We start from the raw sequence: 15,497 nt of genomic DNA, 5'->3' as shown, positions 1-15,497 counted from the left end.
CTGGATAATCTCTTCTTGTTTGGATACAGATGTGCTTAGTTTGGACTGAACTACATCCATCCTGGAGTGTCTTAAACGGCCGTCACAGTGGTGAGCTGATATTTAATAATCTTTTTCCCGCATCTAATGAATGACCATGGTTGAAAGTACGCAACGTCTCCACTGCAGATAATTGACATGCTGCGACTCGTAAACCCGCACCATGGGTGAGTTTACGCAGCGTCAAATAGAAGCACAGTAGGCATGGGAGTGTAAGCAGGTTGCAGGATGCAGTGACGCAAGAAAGGCAGAGCAATGGTTAACAGTTTAATTTAACAGTGAAGGTACTCCTCGCAGGGAGATAAACAGTTAAATAGAAAATGAAGGAAAGAGAAACAATGGCTATGTAGCAACAGTTCACTTAATAAACAGCCCCAGATGATGTGGTGAGGGTTGTAGCTCCAGAAACGGCCAAAGAAATGTCCTCAGAGGAGGCTCCACAGCTCATGGTCCGATGGGGTCTGAGAATAGCAATCCATCTTCTGTAGGCAACAAGCGGTCACTGGTTTTACCCGCTGAACCCCTAGTCCATTTAACTGCAGAGCAAAAGAGTAACCCTCACCACAAGGTACCTCATGGCACGTGTCTCTCTGAGCATCTGCCATCACCTGAATGGCTGCTCTGCTCCTCTGTGTGCCATACGACACCCGGACGTCCGCCCTGCAATCCTCTGCCCGGCACGCACCAGAAAGTCTCTCACATATTAAGTCATTCATGCAGCCATCCTGGATCTGTGCTCTGCGTCCTTATCTCTGCTGCGCAGCCTGTCACTGCTTGCGGCGCAGGTCCTCACTCACTGTCCTGCTCGAGCGATCCGGAGACCTCTTCCATAGTTCCATATGCTTTGTATTTCTGTGTGAACATGCCACATACAGATCATTTTTGCACAGGTGTGCCAGGCGGCCAAATCCTGATTGTAGGCTGGCTTGCAGTATTGGTATTATTGCACCTGTGCATCTGTCATCCACCATCTTAACTTGGGTCCGCTGCACTTTGGTTAGTGTAATTGGTTGGAGGCCTCAGACAGGTAAGCATCTCTGCCTGTGCATTGGTTTTTTTGTCTTGAGTAGTGGAGTTTTTTTTGTCCTCTTATGGTTTTTTTTTTTCCTTAGGCCGGAGACACACTGGTGCGAGATACGGCCGAGTCTCGCTGGTTAAAAGCAAGCTGTGGCACCGGCACTCCAGAGCGGAGCGTGCGGCTCCATGTATTGCTATGCAGCTGCACGCTCCGCTCCGGAGTGCAGGCGCTACAGCTTGCTTTTAACCAGCGAGACTCGGCCGTATCTCGCACCAGTGTGTCTCCGGCCTAACAGGAGTTCTATAAATCCCATCCACTGTACTTGCATCGTAGAACACAGCATTTGGGACATAGCACAGGTGAGCTGCATTCAAAACGTGGGCACATACCCTTACAAGCCATGCACCTGTGTGATCTTCAAGAGTCTAAAACAGATTCTTTTCTTAGATTAAGTGACAGCAAGAAGATCTTGAAAGCAAGTGGAATTGATACAGAAAGTATATTGTTTAATTAGTATGTGATTTTCTGAAAATGTAATACCTATGTGTTAACAGCAAAATTGTTACACAGTGAGCAATAACATATCAAACACAAATGCAAAGTTGGTGATGCGGTTATGTGATGAAACCATGCTGATCTGATATTTCTCTCTCCTGTTTTTCCAGATTCAAGATCAAAAACCCGTCACCAGAAAACATTGAACATGTTTATCTCAATTCTAAAGATGTGGGAAGTGACAGAGGACATTTTAAATTCAAATGGATATGTAACAAGAAATGAATTGTTTCTTGACTTTAATTATCAATTTTATAGCCCCTTAATGACCGAACCAATTTTGACCTGAAAGGGAACCTGTCAGCAGGATTGTGCACAGTAACGCCGGCTTCACACGTTCTGATATTTCCAGTACCGGAAAAACCTGCAGCATAATCAGGGCTGGCATTAGGGCAAGGCAGACTAGACAGCTGTCTAGGGTCCCCACTCCCTTGGGGGCTCCCAGCGTCCACAGCAGCATCCGCAGCAGTGAAGCTTCTGATGTAGAGGCTGGTTGAGGACATGTAGTGACATCACGATCATGTGACCTGTCATGTGACCATGATGCTACCACAGCCCATATACCCTAGGAATGTCACAGAAGCACCAGCCACTGAACCGCCCCCATCAGAGTGATAGAAGCTCTCATTGGCTGCTACTTCTGTACTCCTGCACGGTGCCTCTGAGGGGAAGGGAGAGAGACACCCAGCACCTACCAACCTGAGCTGTCAGATAAGTAGTACAGCACGCTGTGTGTGTGTGTTGCTCCTGGTGAAAATGGCTCCTGTCCTGCTGTCACCAACTCCTGCTCTTGTCGGCAGTCACAGCACAGGAGAGAGCAGGGAGGTGTCTGCTGGGACAATGAGGCTGGGAGCAGGCTCAAGCAGTGTGTGTATCTGAGGTGTGTGTGTGTGTGTATGTATCTGGAGTGTGTGTGTGTGTGTGTGTGTGTGTGTGTGTGTGTGTGTGTATGTATCCGAGGCTTGTGTGTATCTGAAGAGTGTGTGTATGTATCTGAGTTGTGTGCAATGTATGTGTAGTGTGTGCTGTCTGTGAGCTATGTGTATGTGTTTATATGAATCACATATATCAAATGAGCATTTGTTGTGCAGCAAGTGTGTGCCATAAAAGTGTGTGCCGTATAAGTGTGTGCCATGTACGTGTGTGTGTGTGCCATGTAAGTGTGTGCAATGTAAGAGTGTGCCATGTACATGTGTGTCATGTGTGTGCCATGATGGCTGGGTATAGACATACAGTGGCAGTGTGTGTGTTGCAAATAAACATTGTTCTCGACAGCACATCGCCGGTGTAAGCTGCATATGCTGTTGATCAGGGCTGTGGAGTCAGTAAGCCAAACCTCCATCTCCGACTCCTCAACTTCCCTGACTCTACAGCACTGGTCACTACTGGGCATGTACATAAAGTGCAGCACAGATTCAACTCCACTAAAAGACCAGATCCTTAGATCAGGAACAGAACAGACATTTATAGGACATTTCATAACTTTCCCAAATTCTTATGAAAACAGTTACAGCACATGCTGCACCCAATGTATTATATACTGTATTTAAAGAGTTGGAGTCTGTCTATTTGATATGGACTCCGACTCGACAGCCCTTCTGCTTATAACATGACTAGCTATTGAACCCGTTCTACGCCCGGGTGGCAAGCATCTATATTGGTATATGGTCTCCATCCCGGTATGTGCTGCTTCCATCCTGCACCCTAATCTTGTCATGTGCTGCTCCCATCCTGCACCCCCATTCTGTCATGTGCTGCTCCCATCCTGCACCCCAATTCTGTCATGTGGTGCTCCCATCCTGCGCCCCTATTCTGTCATGTGCTGCTTTCATCCTGCACCCCATTCTGTAATGTGGTGCACCCATCCTGCACCCCAATCCTGTCATGTGGTGCTCCCATCCTGCATCCCCATCCTGTCATGTGTTGCCCCCATCCTGTTATGTGCTGCTCTCATTCTGCTCCACATCCTGTAATGTGCTGCTCTCATCCTGCACACCCATCTTGTCATGTGGTGCTCTCATCCTGCGCCCCCATCCCGTCATGTGCTGCTCCCATCCTGCCCCCATTGTCATGTGCTGCTCTCATTCTGCACCCCCATGCTGTCATGTGCTGCTCTCTTCCTGTGCTCTCATCCTGTCATGTGCTCCCATTCTGAGCCCCAATCCTGTCATGTGCTCCCATCCTGCGCCCCAATTCTGTCATGTGCTTCCATCCTGCTCCCCAATCCTGTCATGTGCTCCCATCCTGCGCCCAAATCCTGTCATGTGCTGCTCCCATCCATATGCTGCTCCATAAAGGTTGATGGCCCCCAGGAGATGCGCCATAGAATAATATACACCGTATGATGCTGTGATTAAAAAAAAAAATTACATACTCACCTCTCGTCGTTGGGCGCCGAGTGCGGGGGCCTGAGCAAGCGGGGACAGTGGCGCGCTATGGGGGTCAGGTGCCGGAGTCGCCGCAGGCTCAGGCCCACGGCACTTGTGATATTCATCTGTACCCGTTCCACCGCTGCGTGCCGCTCCATCTTCCGGGTCTCTGGCTCTGACTGTTCAGGCAGAGGGTGGTGCGCACTAACCACGTCATCGCGCCCTCTGACCTGAAAAGCCAGAGCCAGAGGACACGGAAAATTGAGCGGCGCGCAGCGGTGAAACAGGGACAGGAGAATATCGGACACTCACCCTCCTGGCACGGTCCCTGGTTCTCCGTCGGACATCGCGATATGCGTTCAGTGTTACGCATACCGCAATCTCCTGGGCTGCGTCACTCTGTGGTGTCCAGACTGCGCTTGTGCTTGCGCAGTCTATAAAAGGCTGGGACAGAGTGATTCTCCCAGCGCTATAATATAGATACTGCATGTGGACAGATTGATCTACTAGTGATCGTTTTGTCCCCATCATTGTTCCTCAGCCGGTGAAAAGAGGCCGGGGAAACAAGAACCGAATGACTTCAATATTGTTGATCACGCTCATTTAGCCACAACTCAGCGCATGTAAATGCAACCAAAATGTTTGAATATGGTGCTGCAATATGTGATCATTTAGGGCCTCATTTTAAAATTTTGCTCAGGGCCCCGCTTTGTCTAAAACCGGCCCTGAGCATAATCGCATGTTTAGTGTCCTAATAACTGTGCTTTATTCAGATGGTACAAAAAAATTCTTTAGCTGCATCAAATTCTTCTTTCAATTTTTCTGTCTATTTTATATCCACTGTTTTTTTTATTTTTGGTGTAGATATTATTTTTCAGATGTTTGAAGTAGATTCAATAATTGTGATTTTTTAAAAAGTTTTTTTAACAGTTGCAAAATTTTTTAACAGTTGCGACGCAGCGATACAGACAACGATGCCGATCGCTGCAGCGTCGCTGTTTGGTCGCTGGAGAGCTGTCACACAGACAGCTCTCCAGCGACCAACGATGCCGAAGTCCCCAGGTAACCAGGGTAAATATTGGGCTACTAAGCGCAGGGCCGCGCTTAGTAACCCGATGTTTACCCTGGTTACCATTGTAAATGTAAAAAAAACCAAACAGTACATACTCACATTCCGGTGTCACGTCCCTTGCCGTCTGCTTCCCGCACTGACTGTGAGTGCCGGCCGTAAAGTAAAAGCAGAGCGCAGCGGTGACGTCACTGCTGCGCTCTGCTTTTACTTTACGGTCGGCACTCACAGTCAGTGCGGGAAGCGGACGGCGGGGGGCGTGTGACAGACATCAGAAGGTGAGTATGTACCGTTTTGTTTTTTTTACATTTACTATGGTAACCAGGGTAAACATCGGGTTACTAAGCGCGGCCCTGTGCTTAGTAACCCGATATTTACCCTGGTTACCAGTGTAAAACATCGCTGGCATCGTTGCTTTTGCTGTCAAACACAACGATACACGCCGATCTGACGACCAAATAAAGTTCTGAACTTTCAGCAACGACCAGCGATATCACAGCAGGATCCAGATCGCTGCTGCGTGTCAAACACAACGATATCGCTATCCAGGACGCTGCAACGTCACAGATCGCTATCGTTATTGTTGCAAAGTCATTTAGTGTGAAGGTACCTTAAGTCTACTCCAGTTCCTCCACCCAAAGCGATTTTTTTTTCTTTTGCTCGTCGGACGTTTTGGAGCAAATTTTGCGATATTTTAACAGATCATGTGCCTTGTTGCTTTAAATAGATTCAAAATATGTAAAAGATAAAATAGAGCATTTTTAATTTTGTGCAAAAATTTATGAACCTCCTTGCACCGTATTGCAGAATTTAACACCAAAAATAGCAACGAATACCACAAAATAAATAAAAAGTGACTTACATAAAAAATGCAAGTGATGAATTGGTACCAGCGTGGGGACCTATAGTGTGCAACAGTATTTAATGTGTATTGGTCACTGATGGGTTCTGCAGAACAGCTCCTACTCAGGTTGGTAAGGGTTTGAAATATGACAGCTTCACTGATCAGCTTTTACAAGCTCAGGTGACCGTTGGATGTAAATACATTAAAATGAAGCTGCACTGAGAATTTCCATTTAATGTGTAGTTTTCGCTGCCATGTACTGCAGAACAACTTCTATTCAAAAGAATGTGCAGTGCTCGATGGAGCCACTTCATATTAAATGGTGCAGTACACTACAACTCCATTTAATGTGTTTACTGCCTACCTCTACTGGAGCTACAGTGTGTCCGTAAAGTCATGGTGCACTTTTGACCAGTCACTGGAAAGCAACAAAAAATGATAGAAATGTGAAATCTGCTCCAAATAAAAGAAAAACTCTCCCAGTTTCATACCTATTCAGTGCAGTTTGATGTGGGCTCCATTTGTTGTCCTACACACATCCAAACAATTGATTGTGAAGTTCTTGCCACACACGGGTAAGGACATCTGGTGTAACAGAGTGAATAACGTCTGTGATTCTCTGTTTTAAGTGATTAATGTCGTTGATACCTTCAATGTACACATGTTGCTTCACATAACCCCAAAAGTAAAAGTCTAAGGGTGTCAGATCCAGGGTTCGTGGTGGCCATGGCTTGACAGAACCCCTGCCTATCCACCGCCGGGGGAATGTTCTATCCAGAAATTCACAACAATGGTGGCGTAGTGTGGAGGACCGCCATCCTGTTGAAAGATGACACCTTCTGGAAATTGTGGCACTTCATACAATTCCAGCATGTCAAGATATGTGTTTGCCATCACAGACCGCTCCGTAAAAAAAAAATGGGCCTATCACCTTATCAGGCCACACCACACGATCACTTTAGGGGTGTTACGTTTGTACTCAACGTAGGCATGAGGATGTTCAGCAGCCCATATTATGTCCACAGATATGGAAGGTCGCCTCATCGCTAAACACAATCTTTTGCAAAAATCTTGCATTATTGTCGATCTCATGAAGCATATCTGTAGCAAACGCACATCGTTTGGGTCTACCCACCGGTTTGATAGCGTGCAACAGCCGCAATTTGTACCCCGTCAAACAGAGAGGTTTCTTTAACACCTTATGATCTGTAATCTTGCTTAGGTGTAATTGTCGAGCACACGCACGCACAGATTTTTTTTGGCTCCTTAGGTAGCTATCCCGTGTAGCCTCTACAGACTCGTCACTGACTGATGGCCTACCAGAACGGGGTTTCTCCACCAACTGCCGGTTTCGTTCAACTGCTTTTCCCACCGAGTAATGTTATTCCTATGTGGTGGCACTTCGTTATAAACGTGCCGATATTCACGTAGCACTTTGGTCACGGATTCGAATTTAGCGAGCCACAGAACACCTGAACTTTCCTCCAAAATGTAAACTATAAATACACCATTACTTTACGGACACACTGTATATGTACCGAGACTAATGCAGATGGGAATAAACAGGCATGCAAAGCCTTTGATCCTCTTTACATCTTGGAAGAGGAAAAATAGCAGAGAAAGAGACTGAATGGCTGAGAAAGTTGGAGAAGGAAGAAGCAAGCTGAGTACAAGTAGTCCATGAGCCAAGAACCAAATTTGACGATATCGGTACCAAGCGGAGTGACTAATTCTCTTTGGTATTTTTAGGTAGATGCATGTCTGTAGTTTATTTTTTGATATGATAGCCCTTACATATACGTAGCTTATTAACCCCTTCAGCCCTAGGCCTATTTGTACCCAAGTGCCTAAGCCAATCTGACCTGTGCCACTTCATGGGCTAATAACTTTGGAACGCTTTCACCTATCCAAGCCATTCTGAGATTGTTTTCTCGTGACATATTGTACTTCACGTCAGTGCTAAATGGGAGTCAATATATTTTACCTTTCTATATAAAAAAATGCTAAATATTCGGAAATTTTGGAAAAATCGGCAATTTTTTAACTTTGAAATTCTCTGCTTTTTACAAAAATACTGATACCCCCCATAATAGTTATTAATTTACACTCCCCACATGTTTACTTCATATTGGCATCATTTTGAAAATGAAACCTTATTGTTTTACGACGTAATAGGGCTTATAGTTTTATGCGCAATTTTTCACATTTACAGCAAAACCCACTTTTCAAAGGACCAAGTCACTTCTGAAGTCACTTTAAGGGGCTTACATAACAGAAACCACCCATAAATTACCCCATTTTGCAAACTACACCCCTCAAGCTGTTCAAAACTCATTTTTAAAAACTGTTAACCCTTTAGGTGTTCCACAGGAATTTTAGCATGAGCCAAGAACCAAATATGACGATATCGGTACCACCCGGAGTGACTAGATGTAGTATTTGTAACAAAATTTAATCCAAGTTATGTAAATACACACTGAACATGTCATGTGCATATATATATATATATATATATATATATATATATATATATATATATATATGTTACTCCATAATATCTTCAACATCGGACTCTGAATCTGACTGTTGTTCTACTGGCTCGTCTTCAGTACCCTTGTTCTGGCATGTCTGTAATCTGCACATGTCTGTGCACTTCAGGCCATTGCTGAGGCAAGTACACTGAGGAAGTTCACATGACCGCACACACTTGCAGGACAGTAGCTGTATAATAGCTTCTGGTGCTGGTGCCCCTTGCATCCACTTGACAACAAGCTTTCCGTCGTTATCTATCATCCAACCGCAGTCTGTTGGGTTTGCAACCCATGGCTGGCTCTGCAGACTTCTCCTCCAGATCGCAGCCTGGTAGTTTGCACGCAGTGCATGCATGAAAAGGCAGTCCTGGCAAGGAGGGAGTTGACTTGACTCTACCACTCCACGTCTGGCACAGAACAGCTGATAACGGAGCCTGTTTACCTCAGTTGTTTGGGTAGTTGGCAGGTACATGTGGCAGGTGATTTCCTGTAACTTCTCAAAAAGTTCGGTAGACACTTCCCATGAACGACCAACTTCCTGAAAGGCATCCTGGTATGTCTTGTTCATCTTCAACTGCTTGAGTGTCGTCATCTTCCCACGGCCAGCGAATGCACTGACGGTGTCACAGCCTGTAAATGCATGCATACCAATCAATGAATCACATACGCTGCCTCCCAATGTTCGGCTCAGAGTGGTGATATCCAGGAATCTTGTCCGGTTCTGTGTACCGCATTTCTGGAACAGGTGGGATGGGATTTTGTGGCACATGCCCAGACACAGGACCATGACATCAGTATCCTCCGAAGTGATGATGACCGACTTGTAACCAGATTCTGCTGCATGAAGAGCATGGAGAAGGAGGCGTGTGTCTGCTTCTTCTTGATTTGACTTAAGGTCAGCAGCCTCTTCCCACTGTTCTTTGGTGATCTTAAAGCAGAGCTGCTCACATGTGACATACAGCTCCTTCTCCTCAAGCTTCTCCCTGTGGTGTTTCGCCTTCCATTCTTCTACCAGAAACTTTATGAGACTTGCCTTGTTGGAGGAACTACTTAGAAGCTTTTTCCACTGCTGGATGTTGTGCCCATGTTGAATGTTCTTGAAATGGATCCCTGTGCCTTCATATCTGTTGACTCTTTCTGTATCTTTGATGGATGTCTCCTTGTAGACGTCAAAGACAATATCAATGCGCTTGCTCTTAGCACCCTCATGGATAGCGCGACTCATTGCTGTGCCTGCTAGCTGGCCAAATGTTGCATTGTTTCCCTTCAGTTTCTGAACCAGGCTCATCCCATCAATGATGGTTGCAGAGGGCTCGGGGATCACTTCTGCAGGACGAGCATTCCTCTCCAACTCCCTTGCGAGGGCAGCCTTGTTGGTCTTGCGGATAGACCCATCACCATTGGCAAGTGCCCATGGCAATGGACCCAGGGGATGAGTCAAGACATCACTCATTTGTAGCTTTCTGTTCTCAGCTACAAGTATCATCTGGCCAAATAGGTTTCTGTCAGCCTTCAAAATTACCTCCTTGCCAAGACCTTGTCTGCGTGTCTTCATTTGGATGTTAGAGAACGTTTTAAGTTTGTTCTTCGTCATCTTGTCATGAAACAATGTAGTTGGCTTATCGGTACCCAAACGCTCATCCTTGAATGTTTGATATGCATCCTCTCCTATACTGTATGCCCCTTGAAGGTCTTTGGCTACATCTGGTGGTGCTACAGTCGCTGTTGACAAACTGATAAGTTCACCATTATGCTCTTTGTTGAAGGGGTTCACCCAACCTGTCTCCAGCAGTTGAACGAAAGATTGGACATCGGCTTCATCTCTTCTAATCCTAGACACCTGTAGGTCTGAATGGCTGAAGTCAGTATATTGTTGGCCTACCAGGGCCCTCAGCTGCCTCAAGTACATACTGCGGTACTCTGATGTCAGGTAGAACCTGGAAACAGCTCCAACTTTGAGGCTGAAGCCTTTTGTGCCCCCTGGTGTCTGGGTGTCTTTGTTGATTGTCTCTTCAATGGTCTGGTCCACAGGAATTCGTCCAAAAGGATTCTTGCTACCGATCTGGACCGAAAAGCCACCTTGCATGAAGTATTCATGGACCTCTGGGTGTTCTATGGGCAGCCGAGACATTGTGGCATAGTAATAGGTTAGGTATCGGGCATAGTTGACCTTGTCATAGGCAAAACACCATGGTATCATCTGTCGGATTGCTCCTAGGTGAAGCATCCAGTTGCCTTCTCTTGAAGCTCGAACCAGGGCCAGCATGGTCTCGACCATGTCCAAGTATGACATCCAGAATGCTGAGAGTTGTTCATTTCTGAGGGTCTCAAGATAAACTTGAAAGAGCTTCAGGGTAAGTGTGCAAGATTCATTATCCAAGAGCTTTTCGAAGGATCCCTGCGACACACTGATGCGAAAGTTTGTGATGTTCTTCAGTGTTTCATCCAGATGGTGAAGGTCCCTTGCATGGTTTTCTTCTAGCCATGGAAGGAAGTTTTTCCATGCAAGCAGAGGGAGATAGGAGCTCTGCAGAGAAGACCGGAGAGTCCTGTTCAGCACAGAACGTGTATGTGTCAGTGTGTGTGCGTGTGTTGGGGCACCTCAGGGTGTCTTCAAATGTGACATAGCCCCCTAGATTTCTTCCAGTAAAATTTGCACTCCAAAAGTCATTTGGCGCTCCTTCCCTTCCGAGGCCTGCCGTTCCCCAATACTGCAGTGTACGACAACATATCGGGTGTTGTTGTGTTCGGGAGAGATTGGTGAACAAATAGTGGGGTGCATTTTTTGCTGGTACACCTCTTAAAAATAAAAAAATGAGCCTAAAATGACACCTTCATGTAAAAAATGCACTTTTTCCATTTTCTCAACCAAGTGTTTCCAACTACTGTGAAACACTGGTTGGGTCAAAGTGGTCACTATACCCCCTAAAAGATTCCTTGGGGGTGTAGTTTCCAAAATAGGGTCACTTTTTGGGGTTTCCACTGTGGGTGTACCTCAGGCAGCCTTCAAATGTGACATGGCCCCCTAGATTTCTTCCAGTGAATCCGCCACCCAAAAACCACATAGCGCTCCTTCCGTGTTGAGCTGTGCTGTGTGCCCATACTTTAGTTTACGAGTACATGTGGGGTGTTTCTATAAACTGCAGAATTAGGGTAACCAAGTTTGGGTTTGCCGTTAACCCTTGCTAGGTTGCAGGTAAAATTGGATTACAATGTAATATCTGGAAAAAAAATGAAATTTTGAAATTTCGCCTTCATTCTGCTAAAATTCCTGTGGAACACCTAAAGGGTTAACAGTTTTTAAAAATGAGTTTTGAACAGCTTGAGGGGTGTAGTTTGCAAAATGGGGTAATTTATGGGTGGTTTCTGTTATGTAAGCCCCTTAAAGTGACTTCAGAAGTGACTTGGTCCTTTGAAAAGTGGGTTTTGCTGTAAATGTGAAAAATTGCGCATAAAACTATAAGCCCTATTACGTCGTAAAACAATAAGGTTTCATTTTCAAAATGATGCCAATATGAAGTAAACATGTGGGGAGTGTAAATTAATAACTATTATGGGGGGTATCAGTATTTTTGTAAAAAGCAGAGAATTTCAAAGTTAAAAAATTGCCGATTTTTCCAAAATTTCCGAATATTTAGCATTTTTTTATATAGAAAGGTAAAATATATTGACTCCCATTTAGCACTGACGTGAAGTACAATATGTCACGAGAAAACAATCTCAGAATGGCTTGGATAGGTGAAAGCGTTCCAAAGTTATTAGCCCATGAAGTGGCACAGGTCAGATTGGCTTAGGCACTTGGGTACAAATAGGCCTAGGGCTGAAGGGGTTAATAAGCTACGTATATGTAAGGGCTATCATATCAAAAAATAAACTACAGACATGCATCTACCTAAAAATACCAAAGAAAATTAGTCACTCCGGGTGGTACCGATATCTGGCCCGGCTCATGGACTAAAGGATATGTTTGTGCTCTGCCATTACAGATCCCTGAAAGCCTGATATTGGAGAGCAGAGAATAGTGGCAGAGAGTGAGTGCTGACAGCACAGCAGCTCAGTGTGTGAGGGAACAAAATAATCCTACAGCTGAATCATGAATGCAGACTAGTCAGGTTACCATTAATCACATATGTCCCAAAGGAACCAACAGTGTATTGCTAGACATTTTACCAATCTATTTATATTGGTACTGCACCATTTATATTTACTGTTCTGTCCAGATGTCACCGTATCCCAGAATTTCAAGCGGAGGAAGTTCACCGACCGCCATATTGGGAGTTGGGACACCCAAGCGATGGGTGTCTCAATATGGAAACTGCTGCTGGTACCAACCTATTGCACGGTACCAACAGCGGAACACCGTCGCACCACACACACACACACACACTCTATATGGCGTACGCACCACACACACTCACATTCACACTCACACACTCAAGCAGCCTCTTGCGCGGTACCACCACCAGAACACCATTGCGAACACTTCCTGCCGCCGGGATCAGCTGAATGATTCACTGACTGCCGCCATCTTTGTACAGGAGGAGCGTATGCGCAGTTTTAATGTGACCGCTGCTATCTGTCTGCACAAAGATGGAGGTGTTCTGATTTACTGCGCCTGCGCGAATTATGCGCAGGTGCTGCGAATCATTCGGCTGATCCTACCGGCAGATGCGTGATGTGTCTACAGGCAGAGGAAGCCGGTCACAATAAAGGGGTTTTCCCACGAACGAAAGTTCATTTGTCTGTGTCTGACTGTGTACAGAGCATACCACATCTCCTGGGCAGGGGAGGAAGCAAAAGACAATACTGACATTACAGCAGGGGATCTGTTGTGAATTCGGTTTGTGGGCTCCCCCGGTGGTTTGTTATGGTAGTGTCTCTTATGTGCCTTCTTCCATCTCTGATTACCTGTCGCCACCCTCTAGGGGAGTTTCCTATTTAAGGCTGCTTGGCTGTTAGTCATATGCCGGCCAACAATGTGCTAGTAGCATTCTGTTGCATTCACCTGCTTCAAGTCCCAGTTCAGCTAAGTTCAATTTTGTTTCTTGTTTTGCTATTTTTGTCCAGCTATCTGCAATGTGACCTTTCAGTGCTGGAAGCTCTTGTGGACAGAAAATTACTACTCCAGTGGCATGAGTTGTCACTGGAGTTTAAAGTAGTTTCTGGATGGTGTTTTTGAATAGTGTTTTTAGGTTGACCGTGAAGTAACACTTTCCTGTCCTTCTGCTATCTAGTAAGCGGACCTCACTGTGCTAAATCTGCTGTTCATCCTACGTATGTCATTTCCTCTGAACTCACCGTCAATATCTGTGGGGGGCTACTATCACCTTTTGGGGTTCATCTGGAGGTAAGGCAGGCCTGTATATTCCTCTTATAGGGGTAGTTAGATCTCCGGCTGGCGCGTGGTGTCTAGGGCATCGTAGGTACATCCCCCGGCTACTGTAAGTGTTGGGTCAGGTTCAGGTCACGGTCGACCTTAGTTTCCATCACCCGAGAGCTAGTCCGTTTTGTATTTTTATTCCCCTGGTCATTGGGGTAACCATAACAGTTTGGCCGGCCAGTAAAAAATCTATGTGTTAAAATATGCACTAAAGCAGGAAGGAGGAGAAAAGGTTTTTTTTTTTCTGTGTTTGAAAGTGCACCTTAGTTTGCTCATTTGTATTCCTTGCTTAAACTGCAGTCTTCAGCCTTTTTTTTTCTCCTCTCCTCTTAACCTCTGAATGCTTGGGTTACACCCATTTGAATCATGGATTCACAGAGTTTAGTTGCAGGTTTGAATAACCTTGCGACAAAAGTACAGAACCTACAAGATTTTGTTATACGTGCTCCAATGTCTGAACCTAAGATTCCTCTGCCTGAATATTTTACCGGAGACAGATCCCGGTTTTTGAGTTTCAGGGAAAATTGCAAATTGTTTTTGTCTCTGAGATCTCACTCTGCTGGTGATCATACTCAACAAGTTAAAATTGTTATCTCTCTACTGCGCGGCGACCCACAAAGTTGGGCATTTGCATTATCGCCAGGGGATCCTGCGTTGTTAAATGTAGATGCGTTTTTTCAGGCTTTGGGGTTGCTTTATGAAGAGCCTAATTTGGAGATTTTGGCTGAGAAAGCCTTGATAGCTCTTTCCCAAGGGCAAGATGAAGCTGAGATATACTGCCAGAAATTCCGTAAATGGTCGGTGCTTACTAGATGGAATGAGTGCGCTTTAGCAGCTAATTTCAGAGAAGGTCTCTCTGATGCCGTGAAGGATGTCATGGTGGGGTTCCCTGTGCCTACAGGTCTGAATGATGCCATGAAATTGGCTATCCAGATTGATCGGCGTTTGCGGGAGCGCAAATCTGTGCACCATATGGCGGTGTCTTCTGAGCAAAGACCTGTGCACCATTTGGCGGTGACCTCTGAAAAGGCATTAGAGCATATGCAATGCGATCGTGTTTTGTCTAGAGGCGAACGTCAAAATTACAGGCGCAAAAATGGATTGTCCTGGAGTGGATGCTGTGGTTGATAGGATGCATCGGATTTGGGGACAGGTTGTGGACAATCTGAAGTTGTCCCAGGAGAAGACTCAACAGTTCACTAATCGTCATCGGCGTATTGGTCCTCGTCTTTGTGTTGGGGACCTGGTGTGGCTGTCTTCTCGATTTGTTCCTATGAAGGTCTCGTCTCCTAAGTTTAAGCCTCGGTTTATCGGCCCTTATAGGATTCTGGAGGTTCTTAATCCTGTGTCCTTTCGTTTGGACCTCCCAGCATCTTTTAATATCCATAATGTTTTCCATCGGTCATTATTGCGGAGGTATGAGGTACCGGTTGTTCCTTCTGCTGATCCACCTGCTCCTGTGTTGGTTGAGGGTGAATTGGAGTATGTGGTGGAAAAGATCTTGGACTCCCGTGTTTCCAGACGGAAACTTCAGTATCTGGTTAAGTGGAAAGGTTATGGCCAGGAGGATAATTCTTGGGTGACAGCATCCGATGTTCATGCTCCCGATTTGGTTCGTGCATTTCATAGTGCTCATCCAGATCGCCCTGGTGGTTCTGGTGAGGGTTCGGTGCCCCCTCCTTAAGGGGGGGG

Source organism: Ranitomeya variabilis, chromosome 4 (genome assembly GCF_051348905.1).
Source record: "Ranitomeya variabilis isolate aRanVar5 chromosome 4, aRanVar5.hap1, whole genome shotgun sequence".
Lineage (NCBI taxonomy): Eukaryota > Metazoa > Chordata > Amphibia > Anura > Dendrobatidae > Ranitomeya > Ranitomeya variabilis.
The sequence above is the reverse complement of the archived record's forward strand: the minus strand, read 5'-3'. Positions refer to the sequence as shown.